The sequence below is a fragment of the Panthera onca genome, chromosome D1 (genome assembly GCF_046562875.1).
Source record: "Panthera onca isolate mPanOnc1 chromosome D1, mPanOnc1 haplotype 2, whole genome shotgun sequence".
NCBI lineage: Eukaryota > Metazoa > Chordata > Mammalia > Carnivora > Felidae > Panthera > Panthera onca.
The window spans coordinates 111886878-111910604 of record NC_138348.1 but is presented as its reverse complement, the minus strand read 5'-3'; the positions used below and the strand labels follow the sequence as shown (position 1 = coordinate 111910604).

Genomic DNA, 23727 nt, shown 5'->3' with positions numbered 1-23727 from the left:
AATTGGTATTCCTGATTTCAGTGGCAAATAATTTAATCTCTCTACATCATAGTTTTAAAAATATTTCGTATGTTATTTGTCTCACATTCTAAGTCTTAGGAGTTTATAATCAAGTTCACCAGTCTCTTGAATGTTCATTGACAGCACACCTTTATTACACCTGAAAAATATATTTAATAGTTTAGAATTCAGTGTTTGGTCCATTGTTTAATATTATTTTTCAAGCTGAGAAGCAAAGCTAGTAAAATTTTGCCACCACAGAGAACCGTTTGGTGCAGAATTGGTGAGAGAGCAAAATATATGTTTTTAATATAGCCCTTATCTGAGACTTATCTATTGTATAGCATCGGGTGTGTTGTGCTTTTGATGATTGCATTAGCAATACCTTGGGAAAATGGGACCATGCATCAAAAATGTCCCTGACTTCCTTTCCAGAGTGCCTATTTAGATATGTCTAGATGAGAGATTGAACACAGTATACTAGATATTTAAAGAACTTATATAAACTTATTATAAATTTGGGAATGCCACTAAATTAATGCAATAAGCTAAAATACCAATGGTGTTTTTATAAAATAAAAATGATAAAATGGTAAAACAAAAAATCTTAATAATGCCTGGGTTTCACATCGCTTTATTGGGGTTTCTTGCCTAGTAACTGGGAAAAAAATTCTTCTAGATTTAGTTTGAGTATAATATTTTTGCAGTAAAATGTATAGGATATACCTGCCACACACATTTTTAATAAAATGTGTGGTTTTTTAAAAGAAATTCCTATTCCCTAAACCATATATATTTTTTTCTGGTATACTGTTTATGTGAGATAAGTTTTTCTAGCAGTAACATAAGCCTGTATTGCAAAAGTCATGAGGGTGAATTTTGCTTTGAGTCTGTTTCTGTTTCCAATTCCACTATAATACTAAAAAATGTACAGGTAAATCATAGTCATTTTTCTAATGTTCACAGGATGTTTTTCTGTTTTTATACATGGAACATGCATGTCCTGACCACTGTTCAAATGTGCTACCTCTTTAGCCCAGGTTCAATAATGAGAAAGAAATACACTTTTTAAAATTATAATCTTTTAAACATAACATTAAAAAAAAGCATTATAAATAATGTTAATAATCAGACTAAGCCTAAAAGGATGGTATTATCTTGGTAGTACTTGGGACATTGTCTTCATATTTGCCAATGCACAAACATGAGTTTATAAACAGCGCCACCAGACCCCAACTTTACAAGAGACTGATGCATAAATCAGAATGTTGTTTGTTCATTTTACAGTTATGTTGGGGTGATCTAGTGGATATTTCTAGTGTTCCTTTGTGACAACATGAGTGATAGGCAAGATTTAGGGTTTTCCCTTGGTATTTCTTATTTAAACGAGAAAGCAAAATGAATCAACCACAAGATATTTTAAATGTAGCTGCTCTGGAAATTCAAAGTCAGACAGTAGTTTATATAGAATGGAATTAGAACAACTATTTGAAGGAGGTATGTCTAATTGATCTATTTCTTTTTAACAAGTTGAGATAGAGTATTCATGCCCATGATGGAAAAAAATAAATACTGATAAGCAAAGAAGTCACTTGTTTTTTCATCTGTAGATAACCACAGATGCTATTTTGATAATAAATTGTGCACACGTACACATAGAACATATGTACATATATATCCGTGTACTTTCTCTCTCTCTTGTTTTATTTTTTAAGTTTATTTATTTATTTTGAGAGAGAGAGAGCAGGGGAGGGGCAGAGAGAGAGAGAGAGAGCGAAAGAGAGAGAATCCCAAGCAGGCTCCTCACTGTCAGTGCAGAGCCCAACACAGGTTTCGAAATCATGAACTGTGAGATCATGACCGGAGTTGAAATCAGGAGTCGGACCCTTAGTCGACTGAGCCACCCAGGGCCCCCATATCTCTGGTTTTAAAAATCAAAGAATTATATCATACACATTTATATCTAAATTGCTTTTTACTCTATCCTATTGTCCATAGAAATAATGGACATGTGTTGTATGGGTCTCATTCTGCTGGTGGTGATACCACTGGTTCTAAACGCCTGAGGTACTTGCCAGAGCTCACAGTGCTTGTGACAAGCCGCCACAGGTATTTCCCCCACCAGACCCACTGTTGAGGCTGGACCTGCCCTTGCGGTACTTATGACTGTAGGATGCACCTCAATCACAAGCATCAGGTCATGTTTGAAAATACAGACTTATTACTCACGTGTCTTGGAGGGTCCACCATGCCCAAGGGTCACACAACAAGGCTGCTGCAGGTGGTGGCAGAAAGAGAGACTATGCATACCTGGGGCTTTGCCCTTTAGTGGGGTCTGGAGTGGGATGTTTAGGATCCCCAGGGTTTGCTCTTTATTGGCTAATTAAAAACATAAGAATGGGCTTTAGGGTGCAGGAGAGGAAAACCAGGGTTACCCCAGTGGTCAGTTATCTAGGCTCCTTTACAGTTTCTAGAGGGGGAACTTGGGAACTTACCGGGTGGGAGTGGCCTGATTTCTCATCTAGTTTTGCTGGTACCCATGTCATCTAGGAGGCAGTGTGTTTTTTCCAGATGGTTGTCTTTTATTTTAATGTTTTATTTAATTTTTGAGCGAGAATGTGCATAAGCAGAGGAGGGGCAGAGAGAGGGGGACAGAAGATCCAAAGTGGGGGCTCTGTGCTGACAGGCTGACAGCAGCAAGCCCGAGGTGGGACTCAAACTCATGAACCATGAGATCATGCCCTGAACCAAAGTCCAATGCTCAGCTGAGCCCCCCCACCCCAGGTGCTCCCACGTGGATGTCTTTGAAATGGATGTCTCAACAATGAAAAGCTGAATGTCAGGTGCTTGCATGGCATCTATAACAAATTTTACTGAGTGCAGTCCCTTATGTGGATGAAGCACAGTATAATTTAAAATGTTCTATGATGGAATGTTAACAATATTTACTGTGTTTTTACAATTATAAACAACTCTTCATTGAATACATTAATACGTAAGTCCTTTCCTTCTTGTATGATTATTTCCTTAGGATACATTTCTGGAAGGAGCTATCTGTCTAAAAGTCCGTTCTTATTTAAGATTCTAGAAGTATTGACCAAGAATTCTCTGGTAAAGCTGTAAAGTGACGCTCCCACCAGTATATAAAATTTTGTTTTACCACACTCTCTTATACACTAATTATTAGTACTGTCACTTTTAATTTAAAAAGTGAAAACCATTTGTATAACTTTCATCTATGTGTCACTTATTTCTAGTAAGGTTGGACGCTCTTTTTTTTCTTTTTGTTTTGTTTTTTGAAGTATAAGTAACATACAGTGCTATATTTGTTTTAAGTGTGTAATACAGTGATTCAGTAGTACTGTAAATTACTGAGTGCTCATCACAGTAAGTGACACCGTCTGTCACCAAGCAACCTTATTATCGTCATATTCACTATATTTCCTGTGATGTACTTTTTATTCCCATGACTTATTTATCTTGTAACTGGAAGTCACAGCTTTCAGTCCTCTTTACCTATTTCACCCATCCCCACCACGTCCATTCTGGCAACCACTGGTTTGTTCCCTGTATCTACGGGTCTGTTTTTATGTTTGTATCTTTTTTTCTTTGTTTCTTCATTTGTTTTGTTTCTTAAATTCCTCATATGAGTGAGATCATATGGTGTTTGTCCTTCTCCGTCTGGCTTATTTCACTTAGCATAATACATTCTAGTTCCATCCATGTTGTTGCAAATGGTAAGATCTCATTTTTTTTTTTTTTGTTTTTCATGGCTGAGTAAGTTTCCATTGTGTGTATCTGTGCATCTTTGTGTGTGTGTTTGTGTGTGTGTGTGTGTGTGTGTGTATATATATATATATATATATATATATATATATATATATATACCACTTCTTCTTTATCCATTCATCTGTCACTGGACACTCAGGCTCCTTGTATATCTTGGCTGTTGTAAATAATGCTACAGTAAACACCAGGGTGCATATGTCTTCTCAAATTATTGCTTTTGTTTTCTTTGGGTAGATGCCCAATAGTGGAATTACTGTATTATATGATGTTTCTATTTTTAGGTTTTTGAGGAACCTCCATACTGTTCTCCTTAGTGACTATACCTATAAACTTGCATTCCCACCAACAGTACACAGGGTTCCTTTTTGTCCGCATCTTTGCCAACCCTTGTTATTTCTTGTCTTTTTGATCCTGGCCATTCTGACAGGTGTAAGGTGGTATCTCACTTGGTTTTTATTTGTTTCCATGATGACAAGTGATGTTGAGTATCTTCTCATGTGTCTGTTGGCCATCTGGATGTCTTCTTTAGGAAAGTGTCCATTCATGTCCTCAGCCCTTTTTTAATTGGATTAGGTTTGTGTGTGTGTGTGTGTGTGTGTGTGTGTGTGTGTGTGTTGAGTTGTATAAATTCTCTCTATATTTTGGATATTAACCCCTTATTGGATATATCATTTGTAAATAACTTATTCCATTCAGTAGGAATGTTTTGTTTTGTTTTGTTTTGTTTTGTTGCCTTTGCTTTGCAAAAGCTTATTACTTTCATGTAGTCCCAATAGTTTATTTTTGCTTTGGTTTCCCTGGCCTGAGGAGATACATCTAGAAAAATGTTCCTGTAGCCACTGTCAGAGAAGTCACTATCTTTGTTCTCTTCTAGGATTTTTATGCTTTCAGGTCTCATGTTTATGTCTTTAATTCATTTTATTTTAGTTTCATTCTTTTGCATGTTGCTGTCCAGTTTTCCCAACACCTTTTATTGAAGAGATATTCTTTTTACCTTTTGTGTTTCTTTGCATCCTTTGTAATAAATTTAATTGACCTTTTTATTTCTGGGCTCTGTGTTCCATTGATTTATGTGTCTATTTTTGTGCCAGTACCATACTGTTGTGACTACTATAGCTTTGTAGTATATCTTAAAATATGAGATTGTGATACCTCCAGACTTGTTCTTTTCTTTCTGAAGATTGCTTTGGCTATTCAGGGTTGTTTGTAGTTCTGTACAAATTTTAATATTATTTCTGGCTCTGTGAAAAATGCTGCTAGTATTTTTTAATAGGGATTGCTCTAAATGTGTACATTGTTTTGGGTAATATAAACATTTTAACTTTGTTAGTTTTTCCAATTCATGAGCATGGAATATCTTCCCATTTTTTGGTGTCATCTTCATTTTGTTATTTTTGGTTCAATTGTAAATAGGATTTATTAATTTCTCTCTCTGCTACTTCATTTTTAGCATATAGAAATGCAAAAGATTGCTCTATATTAATTTTGTATCCTGCGACCTTACTGAACTCACTTGTGAGTTCTAATAGTTTTTTGGCGGAGACTTTAGGGTTTTCTCTATATAGTTTCATGTCATCTGCAGATAGTGACGGTTTTACTTCTTCCTTACCAATCTGGATGCCTTTTATTTCTTTGTCTTGTCTGATTGCTGCAGCAGGGACTTCCAGTACTATATTGAATAAAAGTGGTGAGAACAGACATCCTTGTCTTGTTTCTGATCTTAGAGAAAAAGCTCTCAATTTTTCACCATTGAGTATAGTGTTCACTGTGGGTTTTTCATATATGACTTTTATTATGTTGAAATACGTTCCTTCTAAACCCACTCTATTAAGAGTTGTTATCATGAAATGATATTGTACTTCATCAAATACTTTTTCTTCATCCACTGAGATGATCACATGTTTTTTATTTTTACTCTTGTTTATGTGATGTATCAGGTTGATTGATTTCTAAATATTGAGCCATACTTACATCTGTGGAATAAATCTCACTTGATCATAGTGAATGTTAAAAATGTATTGCTGATTTTGGTTTGCTAACATTTTATTGGGGATTTTTGCATCTATGTTCATCAGAGATATTGGTAGTTTTCTTTTTTGTTGTATTTGGGGGGGGTTGTTATCAAGTTAATACTGGCCTCATAGAATGAATTTGGAAGCTTTTTTCCTCTTCTATTTTTTTGGAATAGTTTGAGAAGAATACATCTTAACTCCTCTTTAAATGTTGGGAATAATTCATATGTGAAGCCATCTGGTCCTAAACTTTTGTATTGGGAGTTTTTAATTACTGATGCAATTTCATTGCAAGTAATTGGTCTGTTCAAATTTTTTATTCCTTCTTGATTCAATTTTAGAACATTATATGTTTGTAGGAATTTATTCATTTCTTCTAGGTTGTCTAATTTGTTGGCATATAATTTTTCAAAAATTCTCTTATAATCCTTTGTATTTCTGTGGTGTCAGTCATTATTTCTCCTCCTTGGATATGATTTTACTTGTTTGAGTTCTGTCTCTTTCCTTCTTGATGAATCTGGGTAAAGGTTTGCTCATTTTGTTTATCTTTTTAAAGAATCAGCCCTTGGTTTCATTCATCTGTTCTATTGTGTCTCTATTTCATTTTTTTTTTTTTTTTGTGCTAATTGGTATTATTTCCTTCCTTGTGCTGGCTTTGGGCTTTGCTTGTTCTCCTCTTTCTATCTCCTTTAGGTGTAAAGTTAGGTTATTTATTTGATATTTTTGTTTCTTTGTGTCTTAAGGTAGGCCTGTATTGGTGTAGACCCCTCTCCTCGAACAGCTTTTCCTGCATCCCAAAGACTTTGGATTGTTGTGTTTTCATTTCCATTTGTCTCCATGTCCATTTGTTAATGTCCTCTTTAATTTCTTGATTGACCTACTTATTGTTTAGTAACATGTTATTTAACCTCCATGTGTTTGCATTCTTTTGCAATTTTTTTCTTGTGGTTAATTTCTATTTTCAGACTGTTATGGTCAGAAAAGATGCATATACAGTTTCAGTCTTTTTAAATTTATTGCAACTTGTTTTGAAGCCTAATGTGTATTTATCCTGGAAAATGTTCTGTGTGCACTTGAAAATGTGTATTCTGCTGTTTTTGTATGGAATGTTCTGAATATATGTTAGGTCCATCTAGTCTAATGTGTCATCCTAAGCCACTGTTTTCTTGTAAATTTTTGTCTGGATTATTTATTCATTGATGTATATGGGGTATTGAAATCTACCATTATTGTATCAGTGTCAATTTCTCCCTTTATTATGCTTAATAGTTGCTTTATGTATTTAGGTGCTCTCTTGTTGGGTACATAGATATTTATAATTACTACATTCTCTTGTTGGATTTTGCTCATTATAGTTATGTAGGTCCTTTTTTGTCTCTTGCAACACTCTGTCTTAAATTCTGTTTGTCCTATATGAGTATTACTACCCCACCTTTCTTTTTGTTTTGTGTGTTTGCTTGATTTTTCTTTTATTTGAATGTTAAATATTTTCCATCCCTTCACTTTCAGTTTGCAGGTGTCTTTAGGTCTGAAGTGAGTCCCTTGTAGGCAGCATATAGATGGGTCTTGCTTTTTTATCCATTTAGGCACCCTATGTATTTTAATTAGAGCATTTAGTACATTTACATTTAAATCAATTATTGTTAGGCATGTACTTGTTGCAATTTTGTTACTTCTCTATGGTTGTCTTTGTAGTTCTGCTCTATTCCTTTCTTCTCTTGCCCTTTTCCCTTGTGGATTATTATTATGTTTTTTATTTATGAAGTTTGGATTCCTGTACTATTTATTATGTATGTGTATATATTATAGGTTTTTGATTTGTAGTTACCATTGAGTTTATATATAACATCTTATCATATAGAAGTTTATATTAAGTTGTTGGCTGCTGAAGTTTGAACACATCCTAAAAGCTTTAAATTTTTACTCCCTCCATTTTTTTATGGATCTGATGTCATAATTTACAGTTTTTCATTTTTAAATCTCTTGGTTGACTTGTGTAGGTTTAATTGATTTTACTGCTTTTGGGATTTAAACTGTATACAATTTATAAGTGATTAAGCTACTATTTCTATTCTATGTTTGCATTTACCTGTGAAATTTTTTTCTTTTGTAATTTTCTTACTCCGAGTTATGGCTTTTTTTTCCAATCAAAGAATTCTCTTTAGCATTTCTTGTAAGGCTGGATTAGTAGTGATGAAATCCTGTAACTTTTATTTCTCTGGGAAACACTTTACCTCACTTCTATTCTGAATGAAAACCTTGAATATTCTTGGTTGCAGGTTTTTTTCTTTTCAGTACTTTGAACATATGATGCCTCTCCCTTTTGGCCTGCAAAGTTTCTGCTGAAAAATCACCTGACAGCCTTATGGAATTTCCTTTAAATATAATTGCTTGCTTTTCTCTTGCTGCTTTAAAAATTCTTTCCTTCTCACTACCTTTTTGCCATTTTAATCCTATGTGGTGTGGGCTTCTTTGGGTTGATTTTGTTGGGGATCTCTGTGACTCCTGGATCTGGAAGACTATTTCGTTTTCCAGATTAAGGGAAGATTTAGGATATTACTTCTTCAAATAAATTTTTTCCTCCTTCTCTCTCTCTACTTCTGGGACTCCTATACTGTCAGTATTATTACAGTTGATGATGCCACTAAGTTCCCATAACTGATTCGCATTTCTTATTATGTTTTTTGGTTTTTGCCATTTGGCTTGGTTGCTTTCCATTAGCCTGTGTTCCAGGTCCCTGATCTATTCTGTCTCCTCTGCTTTGCTACTGATTCTCTCTAGTGTATTTTTATTTCAGTTATGGAGTTTTTCATCTCTAACTGGTTTGTTTTTATATTTTCTATCTCTGCTGAATATCTCACTGAGATCCTCTCCTCTTGTCTCCAGTCTAGTGAGTATCGTTTTGACCATTACTGTGAATTCTTTATCAGGCATATTCATTTCATTCAGCTGTAATTTTGTCCTGTTTTTCATTTGGAATATATGCCTCTGTCTCCTCATTTTGTCTGACTCTCTATGTTTATTCCTGTGTATTAGGGAAGTCAACTATGTCTCCTGCTCTTGAACGCAGTGGCCCCATGAAGAAGAGTTAGTGCCCTGCAGTGGGGTTTCCCCTGTTCACCAGGAACAGGTACTGCAACATTGCCTGTGTGCATTGCATGTGTTCTGCTGTGGCCAAGCTGTGTTGCCTTTGGTCCAGTTGGCTGCATTGGCCCACTTTGCCTCTTGTGGGTGTAACAGGCAGGCCTTTGTCCCTGTGCTGTTAAGGGGCCTAGCTAACGTCACCAGGAGCTTGTTGTTGGACAGCACCAGCAGTCAGACCGATGCCTGCCCTCAGTCGGTCTGCTGGGGCTGTGTTTCACTAGTAGACAAGGCACTCTCCCTGTGCTGCCTCTGAGAGGCTTCCATTGCTTGGTGGAGCTGGCATCAGACCAGATGCCTGTCCTCGGTCCATCAGCCAGGGCTACAGCTGCTCTTATTAGTGGTGTGCTGTCACTGTGTAGCCAGCTATAAGGTTCGGCTCTGGGACTGCAGGCGCAGTGACATGTGTGGTTATCTTTCCCTCTCCCCAGGTCAGGAGTCACTTTGGAGTGGTGCCAGTCCTTGATGGGGTTGCTTGTAGGGTGGCTCAGGGAAGAAACTGCTTTGGAGGGATGCCTGCTGCATGGGGTGGGTTGGATGGGGCAGATTCACAGAGGAACACAGGGGCGGGGTACACAGTGCTAGAATATAGTTGGAGGGTGTTCACACTGGTTCTTGCAAGTGTCTGACCATGCTGCAGCAGGGGAATAGAAATGGTGACTACCAGCACTTTGTTCTTGGAGGATTCTCCCAAAGATCCCTGCCCACCACCCCCCTCAGGGATTTGTAAAGAAATCTCTTTCACATATACCCCAGGTGCTTTTCAAACTACTGTGTCTATACTTTGTCTCTACAGGGTTGTTTATTATGCTGTCTCTTTAAGCAGGGCGATTCAGTTTCCTCTTGCCTTTTGACTCTCCCAGAGCTAAGCCCACTGATCTTTAAAGTTCGCAGAAGTAAGCCTTGCTGATTGTAAAACCTTGTAAAGCTATGCCCCATTGATTTTCAAAGCCAGAAATTATGGGGGATCATCGCACCAGTGCAGGTCCCCCATGTGTGGCATTCCTGGTGTGGGGTCTAATGTCCTCATACCTCTGTGTGGTGTCCCTCCTGTTTGTGGATATTCTAGCACGATATTTGGCTTCCAATCACATCTCCACCCCTCTCACTCTTACTGATGTGGCCTCCTCTCTGTGATTAACTGTGGAAAATCTGTCCTGCAGGGTTTAAGTTGTTTTCAGAGTTTGTTGTAGAGATGTAGCTATTAACTCGATGTGTCTGTGGGACAAGGTGAGCTCACGATCCTTCCACGTTGCCATCTTCCTGACCTCCCTGATTTTTGTTTCCATTTTTAATAGCCCATTTTTATTTTGTTCCATAAAATTATTACCCACAACATATAGTAGATACTTTGTAAACACTGGTTTGCTAACTCTTCTTCAGTTTTTGCGAAGAAATAAAGATGAATTCAATACAATAGCTAACAAAATTCCAGGGAGGTTTTCTGAGGGAACTTTAAAAAGTGATTTTGAACTTTGAACACGAGAACAACATTTTGTAAATACTTGGAACAATTTTAATGACAGTATTTGTATCACAACTACTGATCACTGGGAAAGAATATTTATTTATTAAATGATGTCATGGACACTAAGCAGGATCTAATTCATTCTATATACAATAATAAACTCTAGATGGATTAAAGCCCTAATTGTGAAAGATAAAGCTATTAAGTTAATGAAGAAAATCTAGGATGATATTCTCTTGACCTTGGTAGGAAATTACACATTAATTAAGACCCTAATAGTAAAAACAAAAAAACATTCAAATTGATAAATCTTTCTTTATTAAAATTAAGAAATTCTCTTCAGCAAAAGATACCACAAAGTTATTAGAGAGATACATTCAATGAAAGTATTTGCAACATTTAAACTTCCCTAAAATTGTACTATCTAGATTAAAACTGCTCTACTCCAATGACTTAGAGAGGACCCAGCAGAGAAAGAAACAAAACCAGTGTTTAAGAAATTCACAAAAAGAGATTTGGAAATGACCAGAGAGTGCATGATGAGGTTTTCAATCTCATTAACCATTAGAAAAACACAAATTACAACAAATATGTAGCACTCACATTCTCTAGAATAGAAAATTTACAAAATCAGTATCAAATGTTGACCAGAATATGGAGTCCTAGGAAACTGCATGTACAGCTGGTAGGAATTTAAAGTTCTAACCACTTTATAAATCAATCATGTAGTAGGTAAGTGAAATAAACATGTGTATAATTTATAATTCAGCCATCATACCTCAGGTTATATCCTAAAGATGCTCTGTCTCAGATTCATATGATAGCATGTACAAGGTGATGCTTTCCAGTATTTGTTCTGATGCTAAGCTATTGGAAGCATTGATAGGAGACCGGATAATGGAATATGCTTGAATTTTGAGAAAAGTTGATGGAGACTTACATCAGGCAATATAGGTATACATTTCAAACATTGGGTGGATTAAGAAAAAGAAAGCAGATGGAGATTTATAGCACGAAATACCACTTGTAGAATCACTTAAGTAGGCATCTGGAGCTAGAATAATCTCACACGTATTTCAGAATAAATTATCTTATTTGGGTAAGGACACATGTAATTATATTAAAATGATGCCTACAGTAAGGAGAGTAAGTAAAGATGCAGGAGAAATGAATCAAAGACTAAAATGAAGAAAGGCTTGGAAAGAATGAGGACCGTGTGAGATGAGGTGTAGTGTAGGATACAAGCCTAAGCACGTATATCACAATAGCAATCAAGAGGGTTGAGACAGAAGATAAGGAAAAATAAAAACAAAAACTTTGTCACTTGAACTTCTTGTACTTTTTGGCTCAGTTGATTAAAATAAGTTAAGGCGTAGGCTTCTCCAGTCTCAGTCATTGATCTACGATGTCTCACTTTCTGTATTAACCATGATTCTTTATTTTCTAATTATAACTGCCAGGAACAAAATGAAATGAGTTAGATTATATCTGTTATTATTTTCTGTATAACACTAGTTTCAAGCTACCAAAGCCTACCATGAGGCTCAGTTCTCACTTTCTCTTCCTCCTTCTGCTAGGAACTACACATGACATAATTGGGGAAAATCTGGCTTAGTTTATGTGTTGGCCCTTCCCTGATCAGTCTTTCTATGAACAAAATAAATCACACCCTGTGTACTGAGCTCAGCCTGTGGTTTGAAAGCTCATCCGGGTGTACCAGGATAGACTGTTTTACCAAAAATACAAGGAGGTGAGGAGAAGTGTACTTTCTCATCCAGAAGTACATCATAGCACACAGCATTAGGCAGGTATAGGGAAGTGTTGAAGGGATGTGGGCAGGGCAAGAATAACATTTGCTAGAAATTACCCATTGAAAAACTCACTTGTACTGCAATTATTTCCGCTCTGCCCTGTAACCAATTTTTTTTCAGACACTGGTCGGTTACAATTTCTAAATAAAATAAAATCAAAAGCCTTAAAATAACAAAGCATTACCAATGCCCTGAATCAGAACTTATTTTGCATTAACTTGCTTCCTATCAGGTTTAACACTGGCCATGGCAGTAGCAAGATAGGCTGCTATAAATCCTTGAGATCCAGTCACCTTTTGTCATGTGCCTTGTGATAATCAGTGTATGGGTCAAGGTTCTCAAGAAAAAAAAACAAAAAAAAAAACAAATAGGAGATCTTCAGTGAGTAAGCTGTAGCCCAGGAGAGCCAGTGCTGTGGTCTTGGTCCATGTTTGAAGCCCTGAGGACCTGGAGAGCTCATGTGTGAGTTCCAGTCCAAAAGCCAGGAGGCTCAAGACCTTTTAAGACCTAGTGCTTCAGTTCAAGTCCAAACGCAGGTCTTAGAGCTGGAATAGAGCAGCTCTAAGAAGCTGAAGAGATTCTCTTTTATTCAAAGAAAGGTCAATCTTTTTGTTATATTCATGTCTTCAACTGATTAGATGAGACCCACCCACATTAGAAAGGGCGTTCTCCCTTACTCAGTCTATGGATTCAAATATAAAGCCCATCCAAAAGTGTCCTGATAGACATACCCAGAATAATGTTTGACAAAATATCTGGGTAACCTGTGTTTCAGTCAAGTTGGCACATGAAATTAACCATCACACAAGATCAGTTAACCGTATCAGTTTATTAAATGGTTTCCTTGCCTATTAGTTTGAAGAATCTAGAATAAACAGGTGGTAGTCATGGCTTTAGACTTAAGAGGAAGTCTGATTTTGTCTGTCCCCTTAGAGTGTTCTGATCCAAGGGAGCCTGAAATTCCGGGGATAAGCACAAATTTCAGAGTGGGTCACTAAGAATTATGACAAGAAATGGTGCATTTAGTTCCTCCCCTTGGTTTCTTCACCCATGAATGCTAACTATGAGGTAGAAAGCACCATTGTTCACCTCCCTTCCGTGGGACATGATCACCAAGATGCCACTTCAACTGAGCCTCTAAGGGCTTTCCAATGTCTTATCATGTTGGAATCTTCTGGGTAGTGTGGTATATGGTATAGCTAGTGGATTTCATCATTATTTAAATACTGTCACACTTCCTTTGCTGAAACATGTTATGGGAGGTCCTATAATGATAATTCTGATAACTCGCCACAGGTAGATGTCTTAGAAAATGGTACAACATCTGGAGCTTAATGTCAGTTTATGTTCCTAACGTTTGGACATTCAGCCATGACACTAGCTACTTCAGACTTGGTTGGAGGGAGCCGTGATACTGGACCGTGCCCTGCCTCCATCCGTGTCCCCACAACTACTGTGTCTATCAGCCCAGCAGTGAAAATAATGGGGCCAAAGGCAGAGACTGGCTGAACTCCACCAGACCAGTCATCTTATCATCTTATCAAGTAGTTGTTCAATACCTTCTCTGCTCTGGATGTTTTTTGGTAGGCATTATGTGAGAAATAAAGATTAACACACTTTTTTCTACTCCTGTAGATCCAATCATAGGCTTCTTTCCCAGGTGACTTTGTCTTCAGTCTTCTAATCTTGCTCCTTCTTAGACCCTGAATAACTAGTGAAGCCAGTGGATATGCATTTGTCTGTAGAGTATCTTGATCCAGGCCATTGGTCTCTTCCACTGAGTTGATGATTGGGTGTATTGCTCAAAGCTCTGCCACTGAGAGACTTGTCACTGTCCCCCACTGGCCAAGAGTTGCCTCTAGATTCCAACTCTCTGGTGCTTTTGGATTGTCCTGCCTACAAAGATGGTGTCTTCACTGGTCAGAATAAAACCCCTCAGGTGTAGAATCACAGATATTTATTTTCAGTAAACATGATGGGCTTATAGGGGTAACTGCCAGGGCGATATCAGCAGGGTACTGGTAGCCTCTGCTTAAGCAGGAAAAATCATCGTACTTATCTCTGATTTCTTTCCTTAATCTTTCTTACTCTCCAGCCATCTATGAATTTGATGTGAAATATCTGTACCCCCTCAGTCGCTGTCTTCATGATCTGTTCAGTGTAATAATGGCCTCCCTGCATTTAATTGCCCTTCTTTAAAAATGCTAAATATTTGTTTTTCTTCTTTAATGCCACTTAACATATTTAATCTGACTCTGGGTATTTTTCAACTATATTATAACAGCCCCCAGATACTTACATGCATTGCAAGTAAACTGCAAGGTTTTTGAACCCGAAGATAATTTCTTACTCACCCCTGCATCTCATGTATCTAAAAGATATCTAAATGGGTACCTGGTGGAAAGTAGGTACCCATTAAGTAAACATTTGCTGAATTATGTTAAATTGAACATTCCTATATTTGTGTTCCTTCAAGCAACAGTGACAATGTTAAGTGCAGAATAGGTATTCTGAATTATCTGTTGGATTGAGTTGCATTAGTTATTCCAAGTTCTACTTTTCCTTCTTGGACTTTGGGTTAACTTTTGATTCTCTTTTAGATTCTCATATCCACATAAAACAAGTCCAAAAAGTTGTTTATCTTGAAGTTTTACCACTGTTCAATAAAAGCCGATGTAAGAAATATTAAAGTGGGTGGAAAGTTGATGTGCTATTGATTGGTTGTGCAATTGGATAAACACAGTGATATGGAATGTTTAGTGACACAGCCAAAAAGATTCAGAGTGGAGGAGGGGATCCAGCCTCATTCTCTTTTGAAGTTATTACTGTCTGTTACCTTCATGACCCCAAGTCCAACACTGATAGTACATTTTTTAATATGTAGGCTTAAAATCCTTTTTTCAGAGAGTATTTGGAAATTGGATCCTGGATTTTTATTATTTAACAGCCTGCTCCTCTTACAGTCAACAGCCATCCCATCCCAAACCAACCTGCTTTCCAGGTAGCAGAGGTATTTCCTTAGGATGTGAAGCATGCAGAAGGATTGGTGACTTATTTGGTTGTCTTCTGTGGAAACCGAGCCCCACGTCAGGCATGCCACTGTCATCCAAAGATGAGAATCTACAGTATCAACTCAGTATTAACTGCCAGTTGGATGCGGAAAACACCCTAAGAATACTCAGCTTTGCATGCGAGATTGTCGCTTGTCAAATAATTACAAGATATGAGGCACTGTCATGAAAATGGGATAACTTGCTGTCCCTGAGTCATACTAGCCCGTGATTATTTGCCTCTGACCTGGTGGGTTACACCATGGGACTTCACCACTTGCGTTCAGTTTGATGCTTCATTTTTTCTTCCCCATGTTTTGTTTCAAGGATTGTTCTATTTTTATCCTTATGTGAGCACTTTCACTGCACATCTTGTTTCTTAGCTTTACCTGCCCCCCACCCCATCTGTTCATCTATCCACGTTCGCGGTGATGTCCCTTTTCTCACATGCAGGGAGAAGCCTGGAGCACTTCACCCCAAAGCTACCCCCACAACTGAAACAATACGTGTGTGATCTTCAAGGCAATTCTGCAGATATGGCAGCTCAATTGTGCCTTTTCTTCCTACATATTTGGAAATAAATTTTTTTATGTTTATTTATTTTAGAGAGAGAGAGAGCAAGCAGGTGAGGGGCAGAGAGAGAGGGAGACACAGAATCTGAAGCAGGCTCCAGGCTCTGAACTGTTAGCACAGAGCCTTGTGTGGGGCTTGAACCCCTGAACCGTGAGATTGTGACGTGAGCCAAAGTCGACACTTAACCGACTGAGCCACCCAGGCACCCCCATATTTGGAAATAGAAGCTTAAGATTAAACAATTTAATGTCGCAAAATATTTTAATAGCACGGTCAGGATCAGGATTCAAGTCTTTCCATTTTCAGCTCTACTTATGGTTGATTTCTGAGTCTCCAGTGCTTTGCTCAATGCCTGGAAAAGTAGGTGTTCAATAAAGTATATATTTTATTAACAAATAAAGGTACATAAAAATGAAATAAAGCTCAGAACCCTTCATCAATTGTTTATGTTTTATTTTTTTATTTTGCAAATACTATATTCACCACAGAATGTAATTTAATATACTTAGAGTAAAAGGAGAAATAGCAAAGTAGTTTAGACCAGTCATCTCCAGAGTGAATTGCTTATATATGCGGAGGAGTTCTAGCATACAGTTATGGCACAGGGGAAATACATCAGGGTTTTAGATATGATTTTTGTTAAAACAATGCCCTGTATTGTTTTAAAAGTCAAACAGTTCAAAAAGTTTTAATGAAAATGTCAGTAATCTTCACCTCCTGTCCATCATTCATCTCTGTTGCCAAGTAAGCCGTCTATGTTCTTTTTAGTTATTTTTCTTGCCATTTAATTCCATATTTCTATTTGTATTTGCTTTTTAACTTGTCCTCTCAAATTGCATATTTGTACGTTTTAAAATTGTGCATAAAATGATAGTAGGATAGGACATGTGTATGTAATTTATAAATATCTACATATCGAAGGCACCTACAAAACTGTGGTCTAGACTAGAAGCGTGAACCTCTATCTACAGTGATCAGGTAGATGATTGTCCAGGGGCCTGAGCAGAGTGGAAAGACCATTTATGTTTTTGAAATATGCTCTAGAAAAAGGCCACATTTCCTCTGCAAGTATAGTATAAAGGGTCTTGGGAAAATGGTATTAGGGTCTATTGGAATCTTTCACAACATGCCTTGTGACCATCTATAATTGAACAGAAACAAGATAAATGTAGAGTAGACACCAGGGTTTGAAATCAAATCTCTAGGAAGTGCACTTGTCTTTAAGCCAAATGCTCATCACTATCACTTCTCACCCAAAGGCTTTCTTTTGTACCAAATGTAGTCTCCTTCACAAACTTGGGCAGTGTGAGTTAATGTCATGAGTGAGACTTGGCACAAGTCATGAAGCCACAGGGGAACAGGCAATTATTAATGGCATAAATACTCATAAATTTATTTCTTAAACATGGAATGCCTGCAGCCTTGTTTTTTCCCCAGGCCACTGAACTAGAATCAATTTATCATGTGTAGCTTTCTGGTATACAATTGTATTTCAAATGGTTTGCACTGAAAAGAACACCTCCCTTTTTGAAGGCATTTTTATCTCTCTCTTATCTAATTGTCAAAGAATATTCATGTATCATTATATCTCACTTCAAAAAAATCATATGATAATTATTCTTAACAGAAATTTATCTTAAAGCCTTATTCCAGCTTGATCTATAGATTCACTGAAATCCCAATCACAATTCAAGTAAGTTACTTGGTGACTCAGTTTGTGGACAAACTGATTCTACTCTACTTAGAGTAAACTCTTGTGGCGTGTAAGGCAGTGTCACCAGACGCTTGCAGACTTCATGGTGTTGTCTTGTTTGAGACAGGACATCACTGTCACAGTGTGGCATCAGCACATGGCACATGGCACTTATTGACAGAGTAAGAACTCCAGTATCTGGTGACAATCTTGAAGCCATTGGTTACCAGCTGCCTTAAAACATTTCATATCCTCCAAAGATTTATAATTAAGAGCAAGGAGTCAAATAATCACCAAGAAAATAAAACACAGTATTTTGTCTATTTTTATTTTCTTTCCTAACTATCATTTGTGTTTTGGCTATTTTCCAGAGGTGATGTCTCCTGGCAATGAGTATAGCAGAAGCTTGAGAGATACGAGTTGGATTTTCTACTGCTACCTGTGAGTAACTCCTGAACATATTTTCTGCATTTAGGTATATGGGTTTCTTATTCATTCAGATGTTACAGAGAAATCTTACTAGGGCCTCCTGAGATGTAGATGGAAACGTAAGTCAGACAGTGTTTGCCCTCAAGAGCTGACGGCATAGTGAGGATGATGAGAAAGGTAAGCACATGTGAACAAGAGTGTGCACGTGCTGTTCCAAGGCAGGTGAAAAGTGAGATTGGCAGACAGAGTATCTAATTCTCTCGGAGTGACCAGGTCTGGGATTCCAACAGGAGTAGACATTGCTGTTGGGCTGTGAAGGATGAAAACAAGGTTTACAGTCAAAAAAGCAGGTGGGTTTCCAGAAAGAAAGAGTAGCTTGGGATATGTAATAGTGCCTGCCTGCCATTTGTTGAACATCCATTATGTGCCAAGCAAGGACTTTCTACAAACGAGTTTTGATCTTATTAAGATCATGATTGTGATTTCCATTTCACTGAACAGTTTCATGAGTCACAGAGGGCATGCCACTTGGCCAAAGTCATGCTTCTAAGAGTGGCTGAGATTAGATTTGAACGGAGGTACATCCAACTGGCTCTGAGCTTACCTGTTTCCAAAACACCACAATGCTTCTCTCTCTACACAAGTGTCAATCTCCCTTCCAGCTGAAGACTCTAACCTTTTAAATTTCCAACATGTGGAAACGTCGGGAAGAGTGACAGTGCACAGGAATGGATTGCTGTGATCATTGTTGAATGCTGTACTCTTTCTGTATTGCAACACTTTATTTATGCCACAGCTGCGGGATTTAAAGCACCATTCTGGAAGTCTGGAGGTTTATGCCATTGGCTGCATTTTAAATAGACACAAAAAAGGTTATATGAGGAGCCTTCTCAGTGAATGTTTTTATGGTTATATGCGTACGTGTATCTATCTCTCTAGTTAATGTAGTATTCGTCTAGCATTCAGAATGAGGGGCATTAAAACTCTTGTATCTTCCATGAAGTTACCAATTCAAATGAGCCCTTTCATGATTCCCAGCTAGGTGATGAAATGTCTGAGATGTTTACAACTGGCTTTGGTTCTTGTTCTACCCGAGCTGATTACGTCCTCGTTGGGCAGTAATGATACTATTTTGGTAAATGGCATGCCTTCTGGATGTGGAACTACCTGGGTATTAATCCCAGTTCTGCCATTAAAATATGTAACCCAAGACAAGTAAATCAGCCCCAAAAGCCTGATATGTAAAGTGGGGATTTATATTTGTTTCACTGGACTGTTCTGAGAATTAAGTATAAATAGATCCAGTGTGTAAACTCTCAAACATTTAGTGTGTTTTACCTTAAAAAAATAGGTATTGCTCACGATTATTATGGGAATAATTGCAGTATGTAAATTAGCCTTCTCCATCAATAGCTGGGTTATTTCCTGTTAACACAAGTTCGGTTATTCAACCAAATATTTACCAGAAAGTCAGCACTGTGTTAAAATTCAAAAAATTTTATCATAAAAATAGTATTTTCATTGGTTGAAGGAACTTGAGATCTAGCGTAAAGCTCCTTGTGTCAGACACCACACAAAGCAAGGAGAGAGCAAGGAAAAAATAAATATGAAAGCTCATCACACTGTTTGGAATATATCTTCATGGGGGTTGAGATTTGGCCGGTAATTCTCCTTTTTTAGTGGGGTCTTTGTCTGGTTTTGGAATCAAGGTAATGCTGGATTCATAGAATGAGTTTGGAAGTTTTCCTTCCATTTCTAGTTTTTTGGAAGTTTGAACAGACTAGGTATCAACTCTTCTTTAAATGTTTGGTAGAATTCCCCTGGGAAGCCATCTGGCCCTGGACTCTTATTTGTTGGGAGATTTTTGATTACCGATTAAATTTCTTTGCTGGTTATGGGTCTGTTCAAATTTTCTATTTCTTCCTCTTTCACTTTTGGTGGTTTGTGAGTCTCTAGGAATTTGTCCACTTCTTCCAGATTGCCCGGTTTGTTGGTATATAATTTTTCACAGTATTCTCTTATAATTATTTGTATATCTGTGGTGTTGGTTGTGATCTCTCCTCTTTCATTTGTGATTTTTGTCTTTTTTTGGGTCCTTTCTATTTTCTTTTGGAGAAGTCTTATTAATCAGTTTTATTAATTCTTTCAAAGAACCAACTTTTAGTTTTGCTGGTGTTTTCTCCTGTTTTTTGTTTGCTTCTATATCATTTATTTCTGCTCTAATCTTTATTATTTCCCTTCTTCTGCTGGCTTTCCTCTTTATTTGCTGTTCCTTTTCTAGCTCCTTTAGGTGTAAGATTAGGTTGTTTATTTGGTACTTTTCTTGCTTCTTGAGATTGGCCTGAACTGTAATGTATGTAACGATCAGGACTGTCTTTGCTATATCCCAAAGGGTTTGGGCTGACCTGTTTTTATTTTCATTTGCTTCCATGTATTTTTAATTTCTTCTTTAATTTTCTGGTTAACCCATTTATTCTTTAGAAGGATGTTCTTTAACCTTCATGTATTTTAGGCCTTTACAAATTTTTTCTTGTCATTGATTTCAAGTTTCATAGTGTTGTGATCTGAAAATATGCATGGTATGCTCTCCATCTTTTTGTAGTCGTTGAGGGCTGATTTGTGACCCAGTATGTGATCTGTTCTGGAGAATGTTCCTTGGATACTCAAAAAGAATGTATATTCTGCTGTTTTAGGATGAAATATTCTGAATATATCTGTTAAGTCCACCCTATCCAGAGTGTCATTGAAAGCCATTGTTTCCTTGTTGATTTTCTGCTTAGATGATCTGTCCATTGTTGTAAGTTGGGTGTTAAAGTTCCCTAGTATCATTGTAGTGCTATCAGTGAGCTTCTATATATTTGTTATTAATTTATTTATATATTTGGGTGTTCCAGGTTGGGGGCATAAATATTTATAATTGTTAGATCTTGATAGATAGAGCCCTTAATTATGATGTAATGCCCTTCTTCATCTCTTGTTACAGCCCTTGTTGTAAAATCTGGTTTGTCTAGGGGGCACCTGGGTGGCTCAGTCATTTAAGCATCTGACTTTGGCTCAGGTCATGATCTTGTGGTTCATGAGATTGAGCCCTACTTTGGGCTCTTGCTGTCAGTGCAGAGCCCAGTTCAGATCCTCTGTCTCCTCCTCTCTCTGCCCCTGCCCCGTCCATGCATTTTCTTTCTCTCTCTCAACAATAAACAAACATTAAAAAAATAAGTAACATTAAAATAAATGAATAAATAAAATCTAGTTTGTTCGATATAAGTATGGCTACTCTGGCTTTCTTTGGACATCCATTAGCATGATAGATGGTTCTCCATCCCCTCACTTTGAATCTGCAGATGTCTTTAGGTCTAAAATGAATCTCCTGTAGGCAGCATATACATCAATCTTGTTGTTTTTCTTGATCCATTATGACACCCTCTGTCTTTTGACTGGAGCATTTAGTCCATTTATATTCAGAGTGATTATTGAAAGATATGAATTTAATGCCACTGTGTTACCTATAGAGTTGGTGTTTCTGGTGATGTTCTCTTGTCCTTTCTAGTCTTTGTTGCTTTTAGTCTTTTTTTTTTTTCCTCCACTCGAAGTCTCTCCCTTAAAATTGCTTGCAGGGCTGGTTAATGGTCACAAACTCCTTTAGTTTTTGCTTATCTGGGAAATTCTTTATCTCTCCTTCTATTTTGAATGATAGCCTTGCTGGATAGAATATTTTTGGCTGCATATTTTTCTGATTCACCACATTGAATCTCTCCTGCTACTCCTTTCTGGCCTGCCACATTTCTGTGGATAGGTCTGCTGTGAACCTTATCTGTCTTCCCTTGTAGGTTAATGACTTTTTTTTTCCCTTGCCACTTTCATGATTCTTTCCTTGTCTGTGTATTTTGTGAACTTGACTATGATATGTCTTGGTGATGGCTGGCTTCTATTGAATTTAATAGGAGTTCTTTGTGCCTCTTGGATTTTATGTCTGTGTCCTTCCCCAGATTAGGGAAGTTTTCAGCTATAATTTGCTCACATAAACCTTCTGCCCCTTTTTCTCTCTGTTCATCTTCTGGGACTCCTATGACATGAATGTTCTTACACTTTAATAAATCACTGAATTCCCTAAATCTGCCTTTGTGAATACTGACCTTTGTTTCCCTCTTCTTTTCAGCTTTGTTTTCCATAATCTTATGTCTTATATTGCTACTTTTCCCCTCCCCCACTCATGCTCTGTCTGTCTCTCAGAAAAATAAGTAAATGTTAAAAAAATTATAACTTCATTAATTCTTTTATTTTTATGGTCTACAGTGTGTTAAATAATTTTTATAATGTCTGCAGTAGCATACAAAAACAAAGCAGTGACAACCTAATTTAGGGGTAATGTAGCAAGTAAGTAAAATACCAGCTAGAATACAAGGAGCTACCTGCTGTTAGTAGTAGTATGCATATGCTAATACGGGAATGAGAAAACATAGTAATTTTTGGGATTCACAGGGCTGTAACATTTGAGCTAAGTCATGAAAGATGAATAAGAGACAAGTTCTGGCTTCATGGGTGAGTAGCCTGTGCAGTCACACAGATCCTTGTATTCAGTATCACAGACAGTGTTTTCCATTGGAAGCAGGGTTTGCTTTTAATGTGGAAAGAAGGTAAGATACTGCATCATATCCTTTCTTAATCATGTTACTTCCATGTATTAGCTAATTGCTTGTGCTGAAAATGAAAATAAAGAAGGATAGGGAAAGATAGGGCAACCGATAGTTTATTTTCCTTTTGTTTGTCCTTACTCATCGGTAAGCAGAAGGTACAGTGTCAGTAGAATGGGTGTAAGGTAAAAACAGATGAGACAGAGCCAAGGAAATAGCCAACAAAACAAAAAGATGACCTACAAAATAGGGAAAAAAATTGCAAACCTTGTGTCTTTCGCTAAGTCGGAAAACAAAACAAAACAAAACAAATAGTCTAATTGAAAAATGAGCAAAGAAACTAAATAGACATTTTTCCAAAGAAGTTACCCAGATGGCCAACAGCTATGAGGAAAGGTGTCCAATGTCAGTAACCATCAGGGCAACGCAAATCAAAACCACAAGATGATTTCACTTCACACATGTCAAGATGGCTAGTACCAAAAAGACAAGGAACAACAAGTGTTGTTGAGGGTGTGGAGAATGAGGAAGCTTTGTGCACTGCTGGTGGGAATACAAACTGGTGCAGCCACTGTGGAAAATAGTATGGAGGTTCTTCAAAAAGTTAAAAATAGAACTACTGTATGATCCAGCAATTCCGTTCCTGAAGGAAATAAAAACTCTATATTGAAGAGATATCTGCACCCCCACATTCACTGCAACATTACTTACAATAGCCAAGACATGGAAATAACCCGTGTCCATCAGTAGATGAAAGGATAAAGAAAGAAGTTGTGGTATATTTACACACACACACACACACACACACACACACACACTCACACAGGATATTACTCATCCATTAAAAAAAAAAAGGAAATTCTGCCATTTGTGACAACATGGATGGACTCTCTGAGAGTGTTATACTAAGCGAAATAAGTCAGATGGAGAAAGACAAAGACTATATGACCTCACTTATACGTGGAATTAAAAAAAACACCCGACCAAACAAAACAAAAACAACAAAACAATCAAACTCAAAGAAAATTAGACAAGATTTTTGGTTACCAGGTATGGGGAAGTGGGGCAGAGTAATTAGATCAAGGGGGTCAAAAGTTGCAAACCACCAGTTATAAGATAAATATCTCTGG

General features: G+C 37.3%; 1 long non-coding RNA gene across 1 annotated transcript in view; it reads left to right on the top strand.

Moving 5' to 3' along the window:
• Positions 1–23727, top strand: part of LOC132660785 (uncharacterized) — a 493076-nt gene that overhangs the window by 442763 nt on the left and 26586 nt on the right. Inside the window, exon 4 of the long non-coding RNA XR_009601885.3 lies at positions 17909–17978. This is a non-coding gene — a long non-coding RNA (uncharacterized LOC132660785). The remainder of the gene's footprint in view (positions 1–17908; positions 17979–23727) is intronic.